This window comes from Hibiscus syriacus, unplaced genomic scaffold (assembly GCF_006381635.1).
Source record: "Hibiscus syriacus cultivar Baekdansim isolate YM2019G1 unplaced genomic scaffold, ASM638163v2 tig00111877_pilon, whole genome shotgun sequence".
Lineage (NCBI taxonomy): Eukaryota > Viridiplantae > Streptophyta > Magnoliopsida > Malvales > Malvaceae > Hibiscus > Hibiscus syriacus.
Window position 1 is genome coordinate 1,378,495 of NW_024063208.1, and position 11,595 is coordinate 1,390,089.

Here is an 11,595-nt window from a genome sequence, read left to right on the forward strand (position 1 = left end):
ACTAAACATATAATTCATCCTAAAGATTATTATTCGTTATAGTTTTTTTTTATTAAGCTAAGATGATTACAAAGTGTATATGCTCTAAATACTCTCAACCATTTGACAATAAACACTCAATCACCCTGCTACAGTCGCTAGTGCTCGAACCCGTGACCTCTAGGAACAATAACGATTCTTTTAACCATTGAAGTAAGTTTGTTTGTGCTTTGATGATAGTTTTTAATCAAAGATAAATATATTTAAACATATTTGATTATATGATATTTTTTAATATTATAACAATAATGATAATAATTGTATTAATAGAATTAATATTCAATTGACATCATTAATTAATATTTAAAATGACTATTTTATATAAAAATATAAACAAAATATAAGGTTGGCTAGATAATTGTGCCAACGTCTCTCCAATGTTGATTTTAGGAGACTGAATTTCTACGAAACATAGAGGGTTTTGACTTTCTATATTTAAAATATCTATTTTTTATATAAAATATCTAATTTGATATAATATAAAGTGTGTAAATTGTATATACAAATTTGCTCAAATTAGTCACATGGCGTAACGTGCAGGTAAGTTCCACCTACCTCAATATGACGACATGATCATGATGAACCAAACTTTATTATAATTAAGATGAAACCGGATTCCATTATATTATTATTATATGATATCAATCATTGAGTCTTGAATTCAACATATTCATATGCTAGTCGCGTATATATAACAAACTATCAAAGTTGTATTTGTTAAAATTAAAACTCATGTTTAATGTGGTGGTTATCATGGATCAATCGAGAAGAGTGTTGGGAATAATCAAATTTTTTTATAAAGAAATTAAGTTATTATATAATTAGATATTTTTTGTATTGTTTTTGATGATGTAATTTTATATCCTCTGAATTTTTATAATTTTACACCTCTAAAATTTAATTTACACATTTTATAAAATTTAGTTAGTCTTAGTTAGTATAAAATATTTTAACACTCAAAATTTATATATTCTATCAATTTGATCTTAATTTGAAACAATTCAATAAATTTAGTCATTCATGTTTAAAATTTTCATCAATTTGATTTTTTTTCTATGCTATTAAACCAAACAAATTCATAGGTCAAAAGAGTAGTTAGATAATTGTATTCTACTAAAAATCAAGAACAAGTTACTCGTAAACAATATTATTCCGAAAGGTTAACATAATACTTTTGAAAACAGATTAAACAATTAGGAGAAGAACAAAGAGTAAACTGATAAAAATTTTAAATATAAATTATTAAATTTGTTAAATGATTTCATATTGAAATCAAATTGATAAAATAAATAAATTTTAAAGTCTAAAATTATTATTATATCATACTACATAAATTTTAAAGACCAAAATTATTACTATATCAATTCCTAATAATTGAATGACCTGATATAATTTTATTTATATTTGTTTCGAATTGTGTTCCATATATTTCAATTATCAAGTTCCCCAAACCAAATTAAGAATTCCAAAAACAAGAAAAAAGAAAATGAAAAAAATCACAATATTTTTCATACAAATCTGGTCAGAAACAATCTTATTTTCGTCTAATTTCATTTACAGAAAATGTCAATGGCTTCAATGGTTTTGGAAGCTGGGAAATGAATCAAAGTGAGTACTAGTGAGGAAAATATTACAACAACAATGTTGATCGAATTTGTACATGTTTTCTTTCTTTATCCCTGTTCTTGGTCAATGATTTTACCTTCTTTTTACATCGAATCGGCCGGAGCCGTTGTCGCGACTCCGTTTCCGTCGGATTCCCCATCCGTGATCCTCAAAGCCCCGGGTTGATGCTTGCCTTGTTGTTTAGCTTGATGCTGAGACCAGTATGCATGGGCAGCCAAGACCCTGTCCAAGAGTTCCTGCGGTACTGGCTCCCCTCGTCGTTGCTGTGGGGAAATTTTCGCAGTGTGAACCAACGTTTTCCATTTATCCTGCAGGTGATAACGACACGTTATTAGCAACATTCGATACGATTAAATACTGGCAAGTACTTTACCTTCCAACCCACGCAAGCTCAAGTACTTTACCTTCAAATCCACGTAAGTTCGATGGTAGGCATTCTCGAAAGCTCGCAATTTAATATTGCGCCACCTGCAGAGAGCCCAAAGAGTTTAGTTTTAGATACACCACATCCTTAAAGCTGGCCGCATCCTCTTCGATGAGCAAACACATGAAAAGGAGTATGTGAATAAAACTGTAACACACCTTCCGGTACCCAGCTCCTCGACTGCCTGTACCAAAGCTTCTACTTCTAAGACTGAAAAAGGCCTCCTAGTTCGACGCTTGCAAGCTCGGTTTTTCTAACTTTTGGGCTGGCAGGGATGACGGCTAGTGCCTCAACATTCAGTGCAGAAACAGGAACTATAGCTCTTGATTCCGACTTACTTTGATCAGGTTGCTCGTCAGTTTGGGAGGTAACTGGTTTGTGATTAATATCCACAGGATGTGCCGAATTTGTCAGTAAAAGTGGGTCAGATGTGACATCGGGAACCTCTCTATCTACAACCGGAGTGGCTGGAAAGCTGGAAATCAAGCACCTGTCAATCAAAACTATCAAAGGTATAGGTAATGTATATAAATGAAATTAAAACCGAGTCTCAAAACATCAAAAATCACCTTGTTAAATGCCGAGGGCCTTTATCAGATGATATCGAAAGCGGCGGTTCTTCCGAGCACACAGGTGGAGGAGCTTTTTCAGGACCAGGCTCCAAAGTGAAACCAAGAGAATCCAAATTATCTTCACAGGAAATACCAGTCTGCAACAGAGTTCGGTTGTCATCTCGCACCTTCTTCCCTTGAAGAAGTACCCCGACACAGATTCCACCTCCAAGTAAGGCAGTCACGGCCTCCATAACAGTTATCTACTCGTATTTAAGTAACATAAGTGGTAAAAAGTGTTACCAAAGTATGCGATAACAAAATAAAACTACATTCGTCAATGAAAAGAACAGCAAAGAATTTCTATACCTTAAGAGAACCAACGGTCGCACTTTCTGGAACCTCGACGTAAAGTTCCGGGATTTTAAAAGACTTGATGCTGAATTTCACTGTAAAAGAACAACCCTCGAATAAGACATTCCCCGAAATTAGAATAAAAACTCGGCAAATAACAACAGTCTGTCAAAAACCATTCGTACCGCGAGACTCCTTGGACTGGTGGGATGCTTTGTTACCTGTAAGCAAGGGGGGTATCCCGCATGCTACGGAGGAGAATAAAGTAGTTTAGCAAGACTAATTAAAATTCCAATCTTGAAATCTGTAAACTATAAAATACTAATAAGATAATCGAAGAAGGGCAGCACCTGCATGCGACATTGTGGCAGAACGACCCTTGTCTCCACCTACAACCTTCTCGGGTGAATTACAATCAGAAGTTACTATCGAGCTAAAGAACTTCCTCCTTTTGTAGTGTGCATCATATTGATATCTGTCGTAATTATAGTAGGTCTTCCGCTTACTGCATAGAGGCCTCATTCCACCATCTGGAAATATATGAAACACGAAATCCGTAATGAAATATTTATGAAGTTCAAGTAAGATGTAAACCATTTTATGACCACTACTCACCAGCTTTAGAATGTTCAAAATCCTTCACCTTCGGAGCTACTTTCCAGTATTTGGAAGTTAGTAACTTCCTTATCCTATCTCCGATACGTGTCGGAGGCCTAGAAGTCTTAAACCTATAGCCAGGTCTATTAAACCTAGAAAAGTTTTCGCCATCATCTCTACTACCTAACTGAATATCATTCCTATGTCTTGAAAAAGAAGCCTTAGGAATGGGGTCCCTGCGGGATGGCAATTTGACATCTCGTTCGGAATTAACAGGAGGGGGAAATTTCATAGGCGATTCAACTGGATCTTTTGAGGGGCAAGTATTATCGATACTTGACTTCCCGATGTCCAAACCCTTAGCATCTCGCTCTTGCTTAAATCCATTCTCACTTGTACCATCACATAAATCACCGAGATCATGGGAGCACCGATCCCTGTCACCACGAAAATCCCCGTACACTGCATTGCCTTTACGAATTATAGACTTCAAATCACACTTATTTGCTCAGAACAAGCAGGCTGAGTCTTAATCGGAGAACGATCCAAAAAGGCATCATCTCCAGCAGGTTTAAATTCTTTCACATTGTCACTGTTTTCAGTAGTCAACTCAGAGGCAGCAACACTCGCTGCCCCACGGCTTTCTTGCTCAACGCATTCGAGTTTCAACGGTTTATCATCATAGGAATGAAGTTCCTGTTTAATGACATCTTTACCAACATGATAGTGTCCTTCCGATGCATTGCTTGAAGCCGAACTCTTGCTCTCCAGCAACAACTTCCTAGCTAAAGACGCTAACAATTCAAATGCACAAATCTGACTGTCCTCGACTGCCTGCTTATTCCGACACCTCTGAAACCAACAACATAGTTTTATTCATCAAGTTAGATCAAAATTCAACATGATCAAAACCACCAGAAGATGATCCGACAAGCTTAGAAGATAAATAAAAAAATGAACCAAACATACCCGATTCGATCGAGGGGCACGTTAGGGACATTTAAGGTATTAAATCCATAATCTAACCTCTTCTTAAACACCATATCTAAGGCTAACAGGCATGTAGAGTTACAAGTTCACTGCATATAAACAAATCTAACATTATATCAGTATAATTTCAAAGATAAACCAACACAAACCTTATAATTATAAAATAACCCAAAAAAAAATACAGTAGCGTAAATTTGATAAAAATTGTAAATTTCCACCGTGAAATTTAAATTGATCGGAAATCTCATAGTCAAACAAGAATTTAAATAATTAAACAAAATAAGAAATATAAACTAAAATTAAAATCTCATAAACCTCAAAATTCACCCCCAAAAAAAATAAATTTTCCATTTCTAATCTCCGAACAAAAAAGGAAACTGATCAAGATCAGATCTCGATCCAAATCTGGGATCGAAATTCACTAGCTTAAAAGTCAATACGTCTCATAATTTAGCATAATTCAATAAAAAAAAACACGTAAAAAATGAAGAAGCCCAACAATTCAAGAGCAGAAACAACCGAAAATTTACAATGCAACAAGCTGATAACTCACCTTTTAAACTGAAACGATCTTTAGTTTCTTGAAAACCCAATATACAAATGTACAGCAAACAATTAGAAAATGAAAATTTGCCAGAGAAATTTTTTTGAGAAAAAAAGATCTTATAAACCAAACAAACCCAAATGATATTCAATCAAAACTCATTGGGAAAAAAAAGATAACACATTTCACTTTTTTGTCAATTTTTTTGTGATTTGTGAATTGAATAACAAATATTTATACAAAAACCTTTCAGGACAACCACTGTATATAAAATTTAAAGAAGAGAGAAGAATACTTAAGCCCCAAAATATGATATTATCTTTATGAATATTGACCACATAACCGGATAAGCCGGTGGATTGGAGGGATTTACCGGTACTAGACGGTAATTAAAACCCCCATTCCTCTCTTTCTCGCTGTGAGCGGTCCTTAACCCCTTCTTTCCAAAAACCAGATAATTGACGCCACGTGGAAGCACGTTGTGCATCTTAGATTTATTTATTTTTATTATTTATAGGGATAAGGAATTTTTTTAGTTTTCATTGAGTATATTCGATTGGAGTGATTTCGCTTTTGTTTTTATGAACTCGTTTTCTCTTTGGTTCCCTAATCTAATTAATTATGAATTTAATAAACCATTTTACTTCATTTATTTATTTGGTCACCCAACTTAAAAAAGGGGTAAAGTTCAAAAATGGTTCCTTGACTATAGGGTATTGTTTTGTTGAGTCCTTTGACTATTAAAAGTTACAAAATAGTCATCTAACTATAAGATGTTACTTTATTTAGTCCTTCGACTATTAAAATTTAAAAAATGATTCCTCGACTATTCATGTGCTTTAAACTTGTCCTTGTCATTAAAAAATTAATGATCGTCTGAGTTGTACGTTAACCTGCTGATCGGGATATGATAGTCTTATGAGATTTTGGGATCAAATTTTGTTTTATCATAATCAACATGTTAACGTCCAACTCATACTATTGTCAATTTTTTTAACGAAAATGGATGAGCTTGAATCATATGAATAGTCAACTGATCATTTTATAACATTTAATAGTCGTGAGACTCAACAAAACAACGTTCTATAATCGAGGATCATTTTGTAACTTTCAATACTCGAGTGACTCAACAAAGTATCACTCAATAGTTGGGGACCATTTGTGTACTTTACCCAAAAAATAATTACTCATTGGTTAAATTTTACTGACAATATTAAGTTTTGGATATTTTTATTTAAAAAATTAATCTATGTTTTATTTTATTTTTTATGATCGGTATTTTCTATCATAATTTGATCGTCATCGATCTTCATTTGTAAGATAATTAATATCAAAAATATTTTTTTCTTAATTTAGTTTGTTTTCTTCAAATTCTTCAAAATCAACAACTTTCAAATCTAGGTCTTGAATTTTATCTCAGTTTCATATCCAATCTTCATTGATAATCATGAACTTGAAATATATTATCTTTTTCCTTTCTCAATTACTAAATGTTCAAATTTAAAATAAAATACTTTAGTACTAATTAATCAAACGGAGCCTATAAATCTATTTTGAGAATAAACTCTCTAGGGCTTTTAGTAAAAGTTCATCCAAAAAAAAATTAACGTTAGACAATTAAGGGTGAGAGATAAAAATTAACTTTGAAAGTAGGGTAAAAATCAGAAGTTTAAAAAATTAGTGATCAAAACAAAAAAAATGAAAGTTGAGTGATTAAATACATAATTTACTCTAATTATAATGGTAAAAATTATAATATTATACTAAAATACAATCATTTTCTTTACTTTAGTCCATTAAAGATATGCACTTTGAGTTTGCGAGTGAACAAATATATGAAATTTTTATAATTAATATTTCTTAAAATAGTAGGTCTAAAGTAGGGATTGCAACGGGTCGGGTTTTTGATCAACTTGATTTGACTCGAAAGTATATATCCTCTACCTGAATTCGACTCGACTCAAAAATATATATCCTACATAAGATTCGATCCGACCCGAAAATATATATCTTCCACCCGACTTCGACCCGACCCGACCCAAATTTTCAAAATATAAATCTGATCCGACTCTACTCGACTTGACCCAACCCGATAAAAATAAGGACTTAAATAATATTTTTTTTAGGAAATTATATTATTATTCTCGGATCGGGTCAGAGTTTTTTCACCCTCCACCCTGAACCCGACCTCACCCTTTAAAAAATTCGACCAACCCGACCCGAACATAATTTTTTTAAAAAAAATCCGATCTATCAGATATGGTTGAAACCCGTCAGATTCAGATTAAATTGACATCCTTAGTTTGAAGAGAAAAATAATGTTCTTAAAATATATTATATAAAAGCCTTAGATCCCGTTTGGTGTTGTTTTCCAAAAACACTTTTAGCTAAAAAGCTTGTTTTGGCAGCAAAATTAATGTCAAACGGATAAAAAAATTATGATGAAAACAATGATTTCAACCAACAACAAAAGTTAGGATTTGTGGTTTTTTTCATTTTCAACTTTCCGTCTTAAAACAAATTATAATTTTACCCTTACTAATGTATGGGCTCCACTCAATTATGTATTTACATTTTATTTTAATAATTTAATATTAATATCCTTAAGAAGTAATTTATTATTTAATAATTTATTTTAATTACTTAAAATAAATTATGCAGATTTTGATGATGCACAATGGTGATACACAATTTTATTTGTAAACATACAGGTTTTGATGATGTAGATTTTATGGAGTACGAAAAAATAATGAGACTTATGAACATAACCCATAAGATGTATAAGGTGGAGAAAGTAATGATGATGATGAATTAAACACTACATCTCGTTATGAAATGGAATTAATGAGAGATATCACAACTTATAGTTTAATAAATTCACTTTAATTTATAAGCACTAAAGTATTTTTTGTAATATTCTTTTTGTTAAAACAAGTATTTGGAATGATGATTCGAATGTTAAATATAGTGATCCTAATGTTCTAAAAAATCTACTTCATCTCAATCTATCACCTGAGGCTTTAGCAGATTTGGAAAAAAATATCATTGATGAGGAGATTTAGGATGCTTTTTTCAGCCAAGGTAATGATAAGGCACTTGGCTCGGATGGTTACACTCTTTTCTTCTTTAAATCTACTTGGTCAGTGGTTGGTGAAGATGTGATTAAAGCTGTAAAATACTTCTTTCAGAACTCTTCCATTTTACCAGCTTTTAATTCTACTATAATTGCTTTGGTCCCTAAGATCACCAATCCTAGTAAGGTCAAAGACTATAAACCCATCTCTTGTTGCTCTGTGGTCTATAAGGCAATTACTAAGATTCTTTTTCATAGGCTGAAAAACCTTCTTCCTGACTTAATTACTCTTAATCAAACAACCTTTGTTAAGGGAAGAAATATTATTGACAATACTCTCCTAGCCCAGGATCTTGTCAAAGGCTATGGAAGAAAATCTATTTCTCCAAGGTGTGCTATCAAGATTGACCTTCAAAAGGCTTTTGATTCTCTTGACTGGGGATTCCGTTCTTCCGTTCTCAAAGCAATTGAACTGCCTCCTCAATTCATTACTTGGATTGAAGCTTGTTATTCTGGAGCAAGATATTCAATCTCTTTCAATGGTTATTTGATTGGCTATTTCAAATGTGAAAGAGGCCTTAGGCAGGGTGATCTTTTATCACCCATTCTTTTTGTTCTAGCTATGAACATTCTTTCTAAGCTCCTTAATCTTGCTGCTGCCAGAGGTTTATTCGGTTATTATCCTATCGGGCTCACACATCTTACTTTTGTTGATGATCTTCTAATCTTTTGCAAGGGAAATATGGAGTCAATTGCTGGAGTTATTTATGTTCTCAAAGGAACCTTGAAATCATCAAAATCTCTACTGCTAAGGAGTGCTCCCCTCTTATTGATAAGATCATATCCAGAATCCACCAATGGTCTGGGAGGCACTTAAGTTATGCTGGAAGTTTAGAACTCATAAAAACTGTTTACAAAACATTGCAAATTTCTGGTGTCGTCAATTCCTACTACCTCAATCTGTTATTAATAGAATAAACCAACTTTGCTCAAGATACTTAGGGAGAGGCTCTGACACTTCAGCCTCTGGAGCAAGGGTAAATTGGGGTAATTTATGCAAACCTAAATCTGAAGGAGGGCTAGGATTAAAAGACTTAAAATCTTGGAATAAGGTTTGTAAGATTTTGCTTATTCGAAACCTTCTTGTTGGTCAAGGTTCCTTATGGATTGCTTGGATCTATTCTTATGTAATCAAATCTAATGATTTTAGCCAAATGACTACAAGTTCTTCCTCAAGTTACATCTTCAAAAAACTTTTGAAACTGAAAACCGAGGCCATTCCTATTCTTAATGCTGGAATTACGAATGCTAAAGGGATTTGGGAAGAAGTACGAATCAAGCATGATAAAGTCCCATGGAAAAAGCTTATTTGGTTCCCCCTTCATATCCCTAAATTCAGTGTTATTACTTGGTTAGCAATCCTTGATCGACTCCCAACTAGGTAGAGACTCTTACGAATGAGACTCACCACCGCTGGTCAATGTATACTTTACAATGATGCCCTTGAAATGAGAAACCATTTATTTGCTGACTGCATTATGGTTACTTCTCTTTGGAATGGTATTTTGAAACTGTCTCTTCTGTCCATACCTCATATGTCATGGGAAAACAAGCTTGCTTGGGCTTATTCAACTTGGAAAAGTAAATCTCTCTTAACATCCATTATGAAGATTGCATGGAGTGCTTTCATTTACAAAGTTTGGGAGGAGAGAAACATACACATATTTCAAGGGAAAACTCAAACTATTGAAGACTTGCTTGGTTCTATTAAAGAAATAGTTGGTCCTCAACATAGGAATAGAGATCTTAATAGGCTTGACAATGTTAATATGCTTCTTTGTAACAATTGGAATATAGGCTAACCATTTTTTGTTGTATATAGTGGTCTTTGACCATTCTTTGGGATTTTGTATGAACTCTTAATTGGATAATAAAATCTTACTTATAAAAAAAACAAGTATTTAAGTTAATATTTTATAATAATTTTATATCCACATGTTAAAAAATATTAATAGTATATTTTAATAAAATATTTCACATTAATGAGTTATCTTAAAATATTTTTTTATATTTTTTATAGTTTAAGTTGATATAAAAAATAGAAATAAAAAGAAAGGAAAAATACTTTCTATTATATCTCATATTTTACACGATACATCTTCTTATAGGAATACTCTCTACTAAATAAGGAAACTAACTAATTGCTTACAATTATTTTTTATTACATTACATAACTAATTATGCAAGTTTTGTACAGCTACACAATGATCTATAAAAGAGGAAAAAAACTAATTCTGAAAATCAATTGATTTTTCCAACACTCTAGTTGGCATGAAAATATCTTTTAGAGTCAGCTTGCACATTAAATTGTCAAACTATCTTTTGTGAAGACCTTTCGTTAGAATAACCGCTACTTGGTTGTTGGAAGGAACGTACACCATGTAGATATATTTTCTATCAATCTTTTCTTTGATGCAGTGCTTGTCTATCTCTATGTGCTTTATTCAATCATGAAGGACAGAATTGTAGGCAATCTCTACGTGCTTTGATGCAGAGGTTGTTGCACGTTCATCATCGTTTGCTTCTCTCCTCCGAAGCCGATCATTCTCACGCCATGACAGATTCGCAGCAACGACCATGGTTCGAACAAAAAATAAGAAGCCTACGATTACCCGCAGATACCTTTGCACGCTATTAAAACAGAAAATTTTGAGGTAATTAGTGAACCATAATTTATTACACCGCTGCTAATATACCACCTTGATTTTTGTTTTGCATAAAATTTCAATATTGGTACATCTTCATATGGTTTCGCGGCCGACATTGATTAGGGGGTATTTTGGTTCCCTCTCTTATGCATTAATTTACATTTTGGGACAAAATGATTTAAGTGGGGGATGAAAAATTGCATCAAATTTTACCTTGCTTATTCAATTGGTTGAACTTGATTTGTTCTTGAATTGATGTGTTGGAATTCTTGGTTGCTCATCTTGTTTTCATATGATTTCTTTGATTTTTCTTGTGAATTTTGATCTTGTTTTTTGCTGGAATTTAGGAAGAATGATAGCAATTGGCATGATTAATTGGCTTTTCCTTAAAATTTTCGGCATTCCAGGCATTTGTTGATTGAATTGATAATATGACTTAGTGCAATTGAACCTTTCATGTGAGTTTTGAGTCTAATGAGCATACATTTACTTTCTTGCTCTTTGTTTGATTTGAGTATGCCGACTAAATTATTTGTATTCTAAAACTTGTAGCATAATGCTTGTCGAGACCACGTGATTGAATGTGATGCTTTAGTCTGATAGAGAAATTAAGATTAACCCTTTTCTATTCCCAAAAAATGGCATACCCTTTTGTTTATTTTACCCCTTAGTTAGCCAATTTTGAGTCT

The 11,595-nt window shown here is 32.8% G+C and overlaps 1 pseudogene; it reads right to left on the minus strand.

Moving 5' to 3' along the window:
• Window positions 1–1,558: 1,558 nt before the first annotated feature.
• LOC120172795 lies at window positions 1,559–5,198 on the minus strand (annotated as a pseudogene).
• Window positions 5,199–11,595: the final 6,397 nt, after the last annotated feature.